This window comes from Neovison vison, chromosome 10 (assembly GCF_020171115.1).
Source record: "Neovison vison isolate M4711 chromosome 10, ASM_NN_V1, whole genome shotgun sequence".
NCBI lineage: Eukaryota > Metazoa > Chordata > Mammalia > Carnivora > Mustelidae > Neogale > Neogale vison.
This window is the reverse complement of record NC_058100.1, coordinates 67,840,779-67,854,597: the sequence shown is the minus strand read 5'-3', so window position 1 is coordinate 67,854,597 and position 13,819 is coordinate 67,840,779.

The following is a 13,819-nucleotide window of genomic DNA, read 5'->3' as shown; positions in this document are numbered from 1 at the left end:
ACCCTGCTTTCAGACTTCCAGCCTCTAGAACTAAGAACAATAAATTTTCTGCTATTTATAAGCCATCCAGTCTGTGTGACACTTGGTTATATCAGCCCCTGGTACTGATACAGACAACCATCTAAACAGCAATAGCTTAATTCTTGTTAAGTACCAGGAACTTGAGGTACCATGTATAATTATCTTGATCCCATTGTGGTGGGTAGTGTCAGCATCCCTGTTGTACAAAATGGGAAATAAAAATTAAGGAATTGCTTAGAGTTGCTTGAGTAACAGTGACAGAAGACTTCCTGTCTGGCCAATGACTCCAATGTCCCCACTCTTTGTTACTTACCATGCTACCTCCCTGAAAAGTTTTTATGTTTACATCCTTAAGAATCCTGAGCACTCTGATTTTCCAATACTGTATACAGACAAATTTTAATTCTAGTCTAAACAAAACTTAATTGGTATAATTTTTATATATTCAATTCCAAATATAAACTGAAATTATTCTAACTGGTCATGGTTTTAGATTACTCTAAATTAGATTTAGGTTTCCCTCTCTAGACAAAATTAAAACTTTACTACATAGTTTCAAATATGAGAAATATTCAATTTTATATTGACATGAAACAAATGGGAGAGAAATTTAATTTCATTCTTTTCCCCAACTTTTTGAGCAAAGAAAACCAAACAGGTTAGTTTGTGATGGATTTCTCTATTTGTCAGAAAAACAAAAAACTGATTCCCCAATTAATGACCAGGAAGGTATCAACCTTTCTTAAGAACAATGTCCTTTAATTTGGAGGGAGGAGGGGAAGATGTAACGCATATTTTAGGGAAGAAATAAAATTGCCTCCCTAAAATAAGGACAAAAATACTGATTCAAAAGGGTACATGTACTCTGATATTTATTACAGCATTGTCAACAATAGCCAATTTATGAAATGAACCCAATGTCCATCAACTGATGAATGGTTAAGAAGAGGTGGTGTACACACACACACACACACACACACACACACACAGAGTGGAATATTGCTCGGCCATCAAAAAGAATGAAATCTTGCCACTTGCAATGTCATGGATGAAGCTACAGTGTATTATGCTAAGTGAAATAAGTCAGTTAGAGAAAGACAAATACCATATGATTTCACTCATATGTGGAATTTAAGAAACAAAACCGATGAATATAAGGGAAGGGAAAAAAAGAGAGAGGGGGATGCAAACCATAATAGACTCTTTACTATAGGAAAAAACTGAGGGTTGATGGAGGGGAGGTAGATGGGAATGTGCCAAAGGTTGATGAGTATTAAGGAGGGCAGTTGCTGGGTTGAGCACTGGGTATTATATGTAAGTGATGAATCACTAAAATCTACTCCTGAAACCAGTATCACATTATACATTAACTAACTAGAATTTTCAAATAAAAATTTTTTTTTCAAATAAAAATTTGAAAAATAAATATACAAAGGGGAAATCAAGACCACCTAAAATGATGGAAAACTAAAAGAATTTGTTGCCAACTGACCTACACTAAAAGAATGACTATCTTGGTCACTTGGAATTTAACAAAGAAATAACTCACTAAATTAAGTTTGTAACAATATCGGGGAAAATAAATGTTTTCTGGTGCACACAGTGAGAAAAAAATGATAAGATAATAAAATAAAATAAGGACAGATATGAAGGATATCCATTTCAACACAGATTTAGAGAATTTTATTACTCTTGCAGAGCTGAGATATGTAAAACACTGAGCAAAACTGCACATTTGAAAAATTATCATGTGAAGAGATAATTCTAAAAAACACAGCCTTGTGATTTGCCTTAAATATCTTATCTCATTAAAAGATGTCTTAAATATCTTCTCTCATGAAAACCATCAAGATGTCAATTTCTGGATAGGAAAAGCTTGAATATATATCTGGAACACATTCCTCAGCCTACATAGGAGATAGGATGATTTTTTAGGCTTAAATGCAATAGAAATACACTAAAATCAGTATGGGATTTTTCTCAACAGTAAAGTGGCTACCACGGCCAAAAGAAAGTGATGAAGACTGGGAGTCAATATCTTGTGTGTCTGCTCTAGGTTGTGCCCCACATTTTCTATGTCCCATTGGCAACATTTTCAGTCTCTCTGAGTCTCAGATTCCTTTTAATGTTTTAATAGACAAGATGGCCTTCAACTAAATGATCTCTTCAGGCCCTTTAATATTCAGTTCTGCATATTACATCAGACCATTTGTAAAAATCAGTATTCACAACTTGTGTTTTTCTCATGCACTTCTGTAGTATTTGTTAATTTTTTTGAATGACCCCACATTTATTCTAAACACTTGAAGCAATTCAGAACATCTCCCCAAAGCATGCCACTTTCGCGTGTGGACTATTTCCAGCTGAGGGCAATCAAGACCCAGCAGGCTCATGAAAAACTTTGACCTCTCCCTTAAGCTACCTAAAAGAATTTGGGTAGGGGACCTAGTTCAGAAAGAGAGTTTTACCAAGAGATAACTTCTGTATCTGAATAACCTATCTATATGGCAGGACAAAAATCTAATTACCAAATATTTGCTCTTTTTCCTATCCTGTGACTCACCATCCTTCCTTTTGCAGTCCCTGGTCCTTATCTCATTCCTTAGTTCAAGATGGCATTTAAAGGGTGCCTGGGTAGCTCAGTTAGGTAAGTGCACGCCTCTTGATCTCAACTCAGGTCTTGATCTCAAGGTCACGAACAGTTCAAGCCCTGCACTGGGCTCCACCCACTGTGTGAAAAAAAAAAAAAAAAAAAAAAGATGTCATTGAAGCTTCAATTGTCCCACTGTCCCTGGGGTTCATATTCTTACAGGTCTCCTATATGTGTGTAATTGAATTTGTCTTCCTTCCATTAATCTGTCCTATGTTGATTCGATTATTAGACCAGCCCACAAACCAAAAAAGATGGAAAAACTCAACACACTATTTTGGCAAGAGTATGTGCTGATCTTCAGCATTCTAGATTCTCTGTAGCTCACATAGTTCTGCATTCAGATATGGTTTCATATCTTTGCCTAACTGAATGAGTCATTTTTCAAGAGCTCTCACACTCACAGATGGCTGAGCTGCGAAGTTTTACTTTATTTACATATGAAAAATGTTTTACGTATTTCAGAGACAACTCACTTATCTATGACAGCTTTCTCAGTCACTAAAACTGTTGACTTTTTTTGCACATGTGCTTATCCTAAAATAATTTTCCTGCTCATACAGGTTTTCGCACAGAAATGGAATAAAGTAAGGATGTGTTTAATCCTCTTCTGTGTAAGAATGTGTTTAATCCCCTTGCTTTGATCCTTGACACAATCAAAAATTACAAAATGAAAATGACTCTGTCAACTTCTTATTCATTTCCATTGTGCCTGAAAACAAAGCAATGCAATTTACAGAAATGTAAAAGAATAAAAATTTTCTGATTTTTTTCCCTCTGTATTAGCACACAAACACACACAAGGTGAAGAACTGCCACCAATAATTCAGCACTATTACTTTCTAGATGAGCAGAACTAGTAGAATAGAGTTGGCCAGAGTATGAAAACCTGACAATTTTGAAATATCCAGATGAGGCCACCCTAAAATCTGTCAATCCTCAACATGTTAAGAATCCAGCCTAGATCAACAGAGTCCCATTGCCTGCACCAGCCCATAAACACATGAGTGAGAAAGTGAAGACCATGTAAACCACTCAGAGGACCCATAGACTCAAGAGCAATCATAAATTATTTTAAGCCACAGAGTTTTAGGATGGTGGGTTATGAAGCAAAACCCCATTAGCTATTGCTTTGAAAAAGAGAGAGTGAGATCTGTCTTGAAGGCTGCTGAGAGTCCAAGTGAAATCAAGCAGATACATGAACATTCAACTCAGATCTGTGAAGAAGGACTTTGAGGAGGAAATGTGTGGGGAGAAAATGAGCAATAGCAACTGCAGGTTAACTACAAAACTAGAAAAAATCTAATTACCAAATAGACAAGATGGCCTTCAACTAAATGATCTCTTCAGGCCACTTAAGGGAGATATGTGTCCAACGATATTTTTCTTTTCTTTTCTTTTCTTTTTTTGCTTGGAATAGGAAATGTTAGAGTATATTCATAGGCCAAATGAAGTTCTATTGGAGAAGACAATATTTCTATGAAGAAGAGAAGAAAACTATTGCAGAAGCAAAGTCCTTGAGAGGGCAGGAAGCATAGGATTCCCATCCCAAGGAAAAGAGAGCCTTAGATAAAAGTAGGGACACTCACATTAAAAGGAAGGTGGAGGTGGGGTTGACATACAAGTGGGTAGGTAGATTTAGCAGTAGGGAGATGAGAAAGTTCCTATCTGATTTACTGATGTTCTCAAAATAAATATGAGAGAAAGGATTGCCTGGGAGTGAACAGAAGTTGTAGGAGACCTATCAAGACAAGAGAAGGAGTGAGTGGTCATTTTAGAACCTGTGAAGATGACAATGCTAGGGAACTGTAATAAGAGTATCAAGTAGTGTTGAGTGTCCAAATATGAGATAGCTTGTCACCCTTGTCAAATGAAACAAAGTCAGTGTGTGTTTTTCTCTGGTGTTGGTGAGCTGCTCAGGTGCAGGCAGGTAGCCTAATTTCACCTCTAAACTCAGCAATGGAGACTTGACATCCCCTCCCTTGCCCTGCTGAACTAGGATAAAGCGCCTCAAAATGAATACTATATTTTACAAATTTTAAGGAGAATAAGATTAATGGAAGGAAAGCATGAAAAAAGAAAGATAGGAATCTAACCACAGGGATCATTAAAAATGTAATGATTCCATTTTATCAATGAGAAGAAATGTAACTGTTACTATTTCTACATGATTCTCCAGTATCCTATTATCCTGCCTCCATTCTTTTGGGACTGCTGGATGTTGACCCCGCAGGGAGATGCTAGTGTATTGTTTCTTTTTCCCACTTCAAAGAGTAGCAGGAAGGAGCTACTTACCAATGACATAACTGGGAGATCTTACATCCTGCACAATATGAATCATTCATTCACTCTTTCATTTACTCAACTGAGACTGTTGAATCCTATTATATATCACACTTTGAAATTTGTACTGTAAATACTGTTCTGGATATTACCATAATCGACAGTCTCATATTCTTACCCTTAGTAGTTCCTGCCATCTCCTGTGAGTCAATTTCTCACTTCCAGTTTAAGACTAGGTAAACTTTGAGTGCACCAGGTTCCCTGTGTTTAATTGTTTAAACCAATCAAACCTCTTCTATGACACTGTGAATAAAAGCATATTTACTATGACCGCTATAAAAAGACGTAGTGTATTTAAGGACACCACCCCACATATTCCAGCACCATCAGTCACTAACTCTGTGAACTTGAGCACTTACTAACCTCTCATTTTAATTTCCTTCTCTGTAAAATGGAATCATAATAGTGTTATCACAGGGTTACTGTAAGTATTAAATAACTAGATATCCATAAAATGCTCTGAATGTTACCGAGCACACAATGAGTGACATACGTGTTTATCATAACAATGTCAATTATTATTACTGCAGTTGAAAAAAGAGCGGCACCAAATAAGCTCATTTAAGGATCAAATGAGGGTAGAAGAGTGTGGGGATGAAGAATGGCAGAAAGTCAGTATAACTTACTCTTGCAACCAGTTTAAATAGACCATTACCTCATTTTTAAAGTAGAGAGAGTCTAAACCATTTCTATTTGGGTCAGTAGAATTCAATGGAACAGAAGTTCAACAAAGCCTGTTTTATCACGCTAGCACTTCCATTCAAAAATTATCTACAACTGTTAATTTGTTATCATTTTTGTTAATGTGTAATCAATTAATTATAACATATGTGTTCCGCAGACAAACTCCAAAGATATTTAAGTAGAGTTTACAGTGAACATGAGAACCTTGCCAATATTATAAAGATCTGTTTCCTAGTGGTATTCACAGTTTCTAGTCACAGTTCAGAAAGATGTTTTCCTAAGCAAAAATGTAAATATGTCTAAACACCCCCAAATAAACAGCCAGCACCGAATGTAATACACATTTCAGTCTACACAAGTGGCAAAAATTTTCCCACGATAACAAGACAGGAGTCAGCAAGATTTGAAAGAGCTGTGATTGAAACTTGCGTAGGCCACCATCTAGGAGAGAACTTCCAAAATTGTCTGTGACCACTCAGAAAGGAATAAGGAACTCTCGGGCAATAAATATACACCAACATGATACCACTCCCTACCCTAGCTATGAAATGAGTAAATGTGTCCAGTAAAAATTTACCCAGTGCCAATCTCTGTAACTCAAGGTAAGGTCTTGCAAATGGTGAGAAAGTCAAAGTAACAGTGTTAGCAAATGAAATAATGATATTAAGCCTGGTTACTATAATAATATGGTATTTTCTTTGCCTAGAGTTTATCTTCTTTCCTTCTCTACTTAGCCAATCCTGCTAGTTTTAAGTGGGGTTTAAGGTTTGTGTATCTTGTAAAGTCTTACCTTGATTCCCTAGTAAAGGAGGCTATGACATTCCTGGTGATTTTATAGTTCTTTTAGAACACTTTTCCATACTGTAAGACATTAAGTCACATTTTTCCTCCCTGGACTGTGTATTCCCCAAGTGCAGGAGCAATGTCTTACTCATCTTTATCTCCTAAGGCCTAACTCAATGCTTGGCATATTGTCTTAATTAACAAATTTAGTTTTCATAATAATCAGTATTGTTATGATGTGAGACTAGCTTCTCATGAACATTGCAACAGGAATCTCACAGAATTAGAACAGGTTTCAGAATCTCCTCTTGGTCTGCCAAAAACTTGAGGTTGATTATGAACTAGCCTGGTTAATGTTGGGTGGTGCAGGGGATGGGGGCACTAACTAGAGAGAAGAACATGAGCAAAGGCCCAGAGGTGGGAGAAAATATGATGCAGATGTAGAAAGCTAGCATTTAGAAAGAAGAAAACTTAAATTGCATTTGAAGAGGTTAGAGCAGTGGCTTCTGAAGGTTCTTTTAGGCCAGGTGAAGTTTATTCTTTCCCTGAAATAGATGGGGAGCCTTTAAGCAGCTGTAAACATCAGAGTAACATGATGAAAATTGTACATGTATTGAGCTGAGTACATCCAGTGGATTGGAAGCAGGGACAAGATTGGAGACCAAGGCATCTGTTCAGAGGCTATTATAGAAATCCAATGGTTGGTTAGTAGGTCCTTATCTCAGCAGGATAGACATAAGAGGATAAAGAAATAGTAAAAAGGTAGGACCGACTTGACTGAGAACTGGTTGTATGTTGGGAGGGGGGAAGAGAGAGAGAGAGAATGACAGAATGTTAAAGACCGTAAAATTTCTTTAAATTCAATTAATTAACATATAGTGTATTATAAGTTTCAGAGGTAGGGTTTAGTGATTCATCAGTTGCATGAACACCCAGTGTTCATTACATCCTATGGATGTAAAGCTCATCACCCAATTAACCCCATCACCCCACTCATCTTCCCCCCAGTAACCCTCAATTGTTTCCTATGATTAAGAGTTTCTTATGGTTTGTCTCCCTCTTGGATTTCATTTTATTTCATTTTTCCCTTCTTTTCCTTATGCTCCTCTGTTTTTGTTTCTTAAATTCCACATATGAGTGAAATCATATAATTGTTTTTCTCTGATCAACTTATTTCACTTAGCATAATACACTCTAGTTGCATCCCCATCATTCCAAATGGTAAGATTTCATTTATTTTGATGGTTGAGTAGTATTCCTGTGTGTGTGTGTGTGTGTGTACACTATATCTTTATCCATTCATCGTTGATGGTTATCTGTACTCTTTTCATAGTTTGGCTATTATGGATATAGCTGCTATAAACATTGGGATATAAGTGTCCCTTCACATCACTACCTTTATTTTTTTTTAAAGATTTTATTTATTTATTTATTTGACAGAGATCACAAGTAGGCAGAGAGGCAGGCAAAGAGAAAGAAAGAGAGAGAGAGAGAGAGAGAGGAGGAAGCAGCCTCCCCATTGAGCAGAGAGCCCAATGTGGAGCTTGATCCCAGGACCCTGGGATCATGACCCAAGCTGAAGGCAGAGGCCTTAACCCACTGTGCTACCCAGGCGCCCCACATCACTACCTTTATATCATTGGGCTAAATACCTAGTAGTGTATCCCTGGGTCATAGGGTAGCTCTATTTGGAGGAACCATTGGAGGAAACTCCCTACTGTTTTCCAGGGTAGCTGTACCAGCTTGCATTCCCATCAACAGTGTAAGAGGGTTCCACTTTCTCTGCATCCTTGCCAACATCTGTCATTTCTTGACTTGTTAATTTTAGCCATCTGACAGTTGTGAGTGGTATCTCATTGTGGTTTTGATTTGGATTTCTCTGATGTGGAGTACTTTTTCCTGTGTCTGTTGACCATCTGGATGTCTTATTTGGAGAAATGTCTGTTCATGTCTTCTGCCCATTTCTTTGATTGGATTATTTGTTCTTTGGGTGTTGAGTTTGATAAGTTCTTTATAGATTTTGGATACTAACCCTAAAATGTCTATGCCACCTAGAGCAATCTATACACTCAACACATTCTCTATCAAAATACCACCAATATTTTCCACAGAGCTGGGACAAATAATTCTAAAATTTGTATGGAATCAGAAAAGACCACAAATAGACAAAGGAATATTGAAAAAGAAAACCAAAGCTGGTGGCATCATAATTCTGGACTCCAAGCTCTGTTACAAAGCTGTAGCTATCAAGACAGTATGTTACTGCACAAAAACAGACCCATACATCATGGTACAGAATAGAGAATCCAGAAATGGATCCTCAACTCTCTGGTGAACTAATCTTTGACAAAGCAGAAAAGAATACCCAATGGAAAAAAGACAGTCTCTTCAACAAATGGTGTTGGGAAAATTGGACAGCCACATGCAGAAGAATGAAACTGGACCATTTTCTTATACCATACAAAAATTAGACTCAAAATGGATGAAAGACCTAAAAGTGAGACAGGAATCCATCAAAATCCTAGACGAGAATACAGGCAGTAACCTCTCTGACCTCAGCCGCAGCAACTTCTTACTAGACATATCTCCAAAAGCAAGGGAAACAAAGGTAAAAATGAAACAGTGGGACTTCATCAAGATAAAAAAGCTTTTGCACAGCAAAGGAAACAGTTGACAAAACCAATAGACAACCTACAGAATGGGAAAAGATATTTACAAATGTCTTATGGGACCTTGAAATTTTAAGGAGACTCTAAGGGATAAAAGACTGTAAGCACTGAGAAGAAACAGTCTTTGAGGACAAGGACTGAACTATTAATAGTTCCCTTCTTCCACTCTAATGGTCACCTTATACAGAAACCAAGACTAAGTGGAGATGCCACTAATTTACTGTATATGAAATCCTATTGAATTCAAAGTCATCTGCTTCTACCTGCCACAACTGTCATCCTATATTCCCATCAGAATCTTGACTCCCAGTTTTTGTCTAACTATCTTCATCTCAGTCCCCTCACATCTTTCAGCCCAGGCCATTGCCTGCTTTCCCAGTCCTCAAACAATACAAACAACACAGGTAGCCTGGAGACCTGGGAGGTGTGAAATAGCTTTGCGGATACTATACATGCATCATTCCACAGGATGTCCAGCTGGCTTCTCATACATGTGGGTGGACTCTGTTGTGACTTGTGATAACCTGACGAGAACTCACGCCATCATCCATTTTCTCCAGAGAGCTCACAGCTCCAAGCATCTTATCCCTTTTATAGTTTTCTTGAATATTGATGGAGTTGAAAACATTCTTCATGTTCTTACATGCAACATTTCCTTTGAAAAATTCCTTAGGAATTTTTAGGTCTCTCTGGCCATTCCTTCAAGTAGTCATGCTCTGCCATCATCAATAGCACAGAGACCAGCCACCTAGCTTTCCTTCTGGTATTACCTTTCCCTGCATCCTCACCCTTATATATTCCTTGTACAACAAGGATAATTAAATATAAGATCAACTTCTATCTCCAAAGGAAATAGTCCCATATCCATCACTTTGCTCAGCAAAGAATAATTCAGCTACCAGGAACCAATCTCCACTAAGGCAGTAGGAGGATTTTAAATGATGAAGCCCTTAACCTTAAATTAGTTATACTATATAAGTTTCCAGAATAATCCATAAAACATTACTTTTGCAAGATGCAACAAATCTTAAATTCTAGGAAGGAATGGTAACACTGGCTTTTAAATTTGTCTTCTTAAAAATGTGAATTTGGGGCCACAGAGATTTTGATTCAATAGGTCTGAGGTAAGATCCATGACTCTGCTTAACAGGTACTCTTGGTGATTCTGATGCAGGACTCCTTGAGAAATGTTTGTAAGACTCAATAGATTAGCTACCATTTAAGTGAAAAATTTGAGTTCCAGCTCCAGATGGTAGGAAAAATTTGAGGAGATCCAGCCCTCAGTGTGTCAATGACTTCTTCCCTTTTCTTATGGTGACAACAGGACTTCTGAGCATCAGAGGGAGGAGACCAAAAAAGGAAAAAGCTAGAAACATTTCAAATTTCAGTGGGGAAGCCTCGGAGTTAAAAGCAGGAGCATTAGAAAGGACCAGCAGAAAGGGAGTAAACAGCTTCAATTTAAAGGCATAGGGGAGGTGGTTTCCATGCATAGGATTTCCATATATCAAGCATTCTTAGTCCAAAGAATATGTATACTGGGATTAATTTTTTACTTCACCATCTCAGAGGTTGTCATTTTAAGAAGATGAATAGAATTCAAGTAAAAACAGAGAGTAGGTGATAGCAGAATAAGTAATAAAAACACATCATAAGTCAGATGCAAAATCTTATGAAAATGCCTTGGAAAAGACATCAAGTTTGTTGAGTTTTTTTTTTTAAATGGAGAAGAAAAGCTCTCCATGATATCTAAATACGTGATATCTAAATACAGGCAGTATGGGACAGCGCTGAGCATGTACATTCGAGCTAGACAGTCTGAGTTCAACTCCCAGATCCATTACTTACAATCCATGAAAACACAATGCTTTGGATTTCTTTTGTTATAAAATCAGACTGATGGTAATGGATCTTATAAGACTGCTGTGATGAGTTAATACATGTAAAATGCTTAGAAAGTGCCTGGAACACAAAAATATACTTTAATACAACAAGGGAAAGATATTACTATTTCTTGAAAAGATTTTATTTATTTATTTATTTATTTATTTATTTGAGAGAGAGAGCACAAGCAGGAGGAGGGGCAGAGGGAGAGGGAGAAGCAGACTCCCCGTTAAGTAAGGAGCAGACTCTGGGCTCCATCCCAGGACCCTGGGATCATGACCTGAGCTGAAGGCAGAGGCTTAATGACTGAGCCATCTATGTGCCCCAAAGATACTGCTATTAAACAGTTTCATATTTGGGGAGGTTGATTTCCTTTAAATTTCTCAAAGCCTGAATTTGTGATACAGGGGGAAAAGAGGGTGGAAGGAAGGAAGGAAGAGAGAAAGAGGGGAAGAAAGAAAGAAAGTGAGTGAAAAAGATTAAAATGAGTTTGAGATTATGAAAGTAGAGGGTAAAAACATTAATAATCTGACCATGGCATTAACAATGGTGAGAAGCTGCTAGTCTCCTTGTGTACCACAACGGCGTCATTCACCAGGGGCTTCTAAAGCCAGAAGTCCGGCAGTTCTTCTGATAGCAGAAGTATGAAAATATATATATATTTTTTTTTAAATTTGAAGTGGGCTGTCCCCAGGACCTGAATAAGGAGCCCCTTCAACAGGATAGGAAGAAAATGCTTTAGAATTTGGAAAACTAAGAAGAGTTGCTTTGTCTCCAACTTTTTTTTTTTAAACCAAATGTCATATCTTGGAATTCAAGAAAATGATAACAGAAGAAGGATAGAGAAAAAGAAGAAGAAATGAAGGGCACCTAGGTGGTTCAGTCAGTTCAGCATCCGAATTTGGCTTAGGTCCTGATTTTGGGGTCATGAGATCGAGCCCCACGGCAAGTCCTGTGTCCGGTAGGTTAGACATGGAGCCTGCTTAAGACGTACAGTTTTGATTCCTTTTTCTTAAAACAATGGCTTTTAAAGAATAAAAGTGTTTCCTATTAAAAAAAAAAAAGACTCTCCTCCCTCTCCCTCTGCCCCTCCCCACCCTGCTTCACTCTGTCAAAGAAGGAGGAGGAGGAGGAGGTGGAGGAGGAGGAGGGAGAGGGGGAGGGGAAAGTTGGGAAGAGGGTTAAGGAGTGGGAGGGGAAGAGGAAGAAGGAGAAGAAATAATAATAAAACTTGGATAGGAGCGTAATCTGTGTTTGTCCTTGCTCACCTTCTAGTGGGCTACTTCACTGAATAGCCATTTGGATATATATTTTAAATGTACCAATATAGATATAGATATAGGTATATACAGATATAGATATCTTGTTTTTTCCCAGTCTTGGTCTTTAGTACAATTCCTTTTTTCTTATTTACTTGTCTGTTTTTCTTCAACATACTCTAAGTTCTGTGAGGACAAAAACCATGTTGGATTTGGTTAAAATTATACAGTAGAATACAGTCCTGAATACTGTAATAGAGTTGAAGCCTATTTGTTATCATACTTTTGCTTTTGGCTGCAGTAAAATCCATTCAAACTGGTTCAAACAATAAAGGAGATTTTTTTTGGCTTAAGATAACTTAAACTTCTAGCAGTGGTACTTAATTCAGATGAGGCTTGATCGAATGATGACAGAAGGACCCGGTTTCCAGTCCTGACATGAAGATCTTCATTTTCCTCTGCTAGACCTGCTGTAGTGAGGGTTTCATCCTAAGGGTAGGTACTGTCTCTTTGACATGACCTTATATGTTAAAAACTTCAAGAATTACACACAAAATGACTTAGAACTAATAAATGAATTCAGTTAAGTTGCAAGACAAAAGATCAACATATTTGTATCCTCTAACAATGAACAATCCAAAAAGGAAATTAAGAAAACAATCCCACTTACAGTAGCATCAAAAATAATAAAATATTTGATAATTAACTAATAAGATGAAATACTTGTACAATGGAAACTGGAAACATTTATGAAACAATTTAAAAAGATATAAATAAATGAAAATACATACCATGTTTATGAATTAGAAGACTTTATATTGGGGCGCCTGGGTGGCTCAGTGGGTTAAGCCACTGCCTTCGGCTCAGGTCATGATCTCAGGGTCCTGGGATCGAGGCCCGCATCAAGCTCTCTGCTCAGCAGCGAGCCTACTTCCTCCTCTCTCTCTGCCTGCCTCTCTGCCTGCTTGTGATCTCTCTCTGTCAAATAAATAAATAAAATTAAAAAAAAGAAGACTTTATATTGTTAAAATGTCAATACTAACCAAGATGCTCTGAAGATTTCATGAAATTCCCATCCAAATTCAAATGACATTTTTTGAAAATAGAAAAATCCATCCTATAAAGAAGATGTGGTATATATACACAATGGAATACTATGCAGCCATCAAAAGAAACGAAATCTTGCCATTTGCGACAACATGGATGGAACTAGAGCGTATCATGCTTAGCGAATTAAGTCAAGCGGAGAAAGACAACTATCATATGATCTCCCTGATATGAAGAAGTGGTGATGCAACATGGGGACTTAAGTGGGTAGGAGAAGAATCCATGAAACAAGATGGGATAGGGAGGGAGACAAACCATAAGTGACTCTTAATCTCACGAAACAAACTGTGGGTTGCTGGGGAGAGGGGGGTTGGGAGAAGGTGGGTAGGGTTATGGACATTGGGGAGGGTATGTGCTTTTGGGTAAATTGGAAGGGGAGGTGAACCATGAGAGACTATGGACTCTGAAAAACAATCTGAGGG